At 33.3% G+C, this 3,253-nt stretch overlaps 1 protein-coding gene across 1 annotated transcript in view; it reads right to left on the bottom strand.

Moving 5' to 3' along the window:
* LOC106457195 (ephrin-B1-like) overlaps positions 1–3,253 on the bottom strand; it is a 370,555-nt gene that overhangs the window by 350,217 nt on the left and 17,085 nt on the right. The gene's annotated exons all lie outside the window — the stretch shown is intronic.

Raw genomic sequence — 3,253 nt, 5'->3', positions numbered from 1 at the left:
CTCGTTTCATTTTATGGCCCAAACAGAACATTACAAAATGTCATAGCGGTTAATTTAATAAGTCTTCGTTCTCTTCCACACACACACAAAAAAAAGGTATTAGTATTGTAGTTTGAAAAAAATCCTAAAATATTGTTTTCAAAATGTGGTCTAAAGTGCGATATTTTTTCACAAAAGAAATGCAAATAATGACTCGATCATGATGGCAAACTCGTTTCATTTTATGGCCCAAACAGAACATTACAAAATGTCATAGCGGTTAATTAATAAGTCTTCGTTCTCTTCCACACACACAAAAAAAAGGTATTAGTTTTGTAGTTTGAAAAAAAATCCTAAAATATTGTTTTCAAAATGTGGTCTAAAGTGCGATATTTGTTCACAAAAGAAATGCAAATAATGGCTCGATCATGATGGCAAACTCGTTTCATTTTATGGCCCAAACAGATATAGTAAATACTCATTTCAAATCTGAACAATTATAATAGCATATATATACCAAAGTGAGAAACATTTGCATTGGTAACTGTCATCTTGTGAACATAGTACGTCATGTTACACCCAAACAGCAGGAACATGACACTTTAATTAGAATACCATGATGAGAAATGAAGAAACTGGTTCTAAAATTACAATAAGGTGTACTATAGAGCAACACACATATACATACACTCAATGACAACAGCATATTGAATCCCTCGGCGGGACAGCGGTAAGTTTACAGACTTAGAATGCTACAATCAGGAGTTCGATTTCCCGCAGTAGACACAGCAGATAGCCCAAATATGGCTTTGCTCTAAAACAAACAGACAGCATATTAAACGGAACTAAAAATAAGTATAGTTTGAAGTCGACTTTAAATTTGTTATGATTTGAATATTTTCTAATTTGCTATACCGTCCCATGAAAATGTTAAAATGAGATAAGCATGTTAATCAATATTTACTATCGCAAACACTTTGTCTGTATGTAGCATCTTTAGAGGTTGCAATGGCGCCACTATGTTCGATCATAGGAATATCTTATTCCGATTCCCCTTTTCGCGCAACTGCTTGTAAATCTTCTAAAGACTGAGATGCTGTGAGTGCATAGTGTCATTAACCCAAAAGAAAGTTAAGAGTTAAGATTAACAGAAGTGGCCAGTTTAGGTCAAATGACCACATGGCCTGTGAGTCGGACGTTCTGGTAAACAGTCAAGAGAAATCTTTCGGCTGTACTGACTGTTTGGGACTCTTAAAACACTCCTTATCGCGAACTGATCGAAATAAAAACAACACCTATATCACTTCATGAGAGGAGGTCTGAGCACTGATAAAATCCAGGTCTCAAAGTTTCTGACAGCAGTTGTAATACTGTTGTTTTTCCAAAAGAATGTTGTTTTTGTAGCAACTTTACGTCTATATACAATTCTCAAAACACCCTGTAAGGATTGTTTCAAATACTTAGTACAAATTTTACCTAACGTTTGGGTCATACGTCTATTGAAAGGTTTTTGTTATCTCTGGATTCCTTCCAGTTCGTCTCCTCAGTGCGTAAAGCAAATAAACATTGCCGCTCTTTTTTTTTTTTGGGGGGGGGGGGGTAGGAGGAGACAGACTATGAAACTATGAACTGTGTCTATAATAAAGATAACGTTTTAAAGTCGAGTAAATAGCAAATATATCGGGTTAAAAAGATACGCTAGTCGAACACAAAAACTAATAAAATGTATTAGACCCTTTTACCGAAGATTGGGCTTTGTGTATTAGTTTCTTTATGTTAAACTTTAAATGAAAATATAAGTTGTAAACTGAGCCAACTAACAGTATATGGCATAGATGAATAGGAAGAACAATTATTTGGAACAGCAAGAAATGCCATAGCTCTGTATTACTACGGTGTCTGTCTAATCCATGTCAATAGTTATCAAACAGAACGTTGGACTATATAGGATATCATGGGAATCACTTATCACAATGCTTTTGAAGAGTAGTTATTATAATTATACCTTATTCTGTAAGTCAGTTATCAGAAACTATAGTATATTTTAATTCGTTATTATTCTATAGAAAATGTGTTTCATGTGTTCAGTTTCTGGTGTCTTACCCTGTTGAATTCAGTTAAATCTCTATTATTTTAATACTCTTATACATAATACTTTGCACTTGAAAATTTTACTATATTTTCTCGACTTTTGATGTATTTATACTCTTTCTAAATAATGTTACTTTTTACCATCTTTCGTTCCATATTTCTGTCGATTTGATAGACTGTTTTTTTTTCTAACAGGAAGAAATAATAAAAACTATATGTCACTTGACTTTAGTTCCATTAAACTAATGTATTAGGGATTCAATACTATATACATGTTTGCAACGTTTTACCGCTTCACAAGCTGTAACAAATACGCATTCTCAGTACATGAAATAGGTAGATATTTTGGGAATTAGATAGTATCTTATTGGTTGTGTTTATCATAACTACTACAGGCATGTAATTTGCAATATGCATCGCTAACGGTTACAGTATAGAATTAGTAGTTTCACCAGGAAGTGAAAGGAGACATTGACTTCCGTGTTATGTAAACCGTAATAACTATACATCAAGCCAGGAATGATTTAATTCAATCTAGAGGTTCGGGTTAAAGTGCATTACATGTCAGACATTTCTTTTTGTTGTTGTTAGGTCTACATATACGTACAAAGAACAGTAAACATTATTATGTACCTACGCGAACTAGACCGCCTCTAGTTTTAGGTTTTTAAGTTTCTGATGACGTCTAATTAAAAGGTGATTATTTCTCCTAGCATCTTTAGACAAAGCTCTATATGAATAAGGTAATTATTAAAGACAAGCGCATGTCTTGAAGATTTACGATTATACAATACACGTTAATCGATGTACATGCATGTCTGTAAGTTGATCTGACCTATGTGTGCGGTGTTCTATCTCTCCCACGACCTTCATGTGTGAGGATCAAAATATATATGTATATATGTTGTACTTCCCTGTGTTGCTGCTAATGCAACTATTCCGTGACGGACAGATAAAACTAACAATACAAGTACAAATATAGCTATAAATAGGTTCACAACAATAATAAGAATAATAATCGTAATAGCGTTAATGACAAATAGAGAGATAAATAGTGGTTCTTTATTCCTCATTCTCTTGTTGAGGATAAATAATTCATACCTTTGGGAAACATATAAACTACTAATGTACATGTGTAAGAATGTTCGTCACCATCATTTTTAATTGTTTGTTTGTTTGTTTG

This window comes from Limulus polyphemus, unplaced genomic scaffold (assembly GCF_000517525.1).
Source record: "Limulus polyphemus unplaced genomic scaffold, Limulus_polyphemus-2.1.2 Scaffold14, whole genome shotgun sequence".
Taxonomy (NCBI): Eukaryota; Metazoa; Arthropoda; class Merostomata; order Xiphosura; family Limulidae; genus Limulus; species Limulus polyphemus.
Note: the sequence above shows the minus strand (reverse complement) of the source record. Positions and strands in the feature narration are given on the sequence as shown.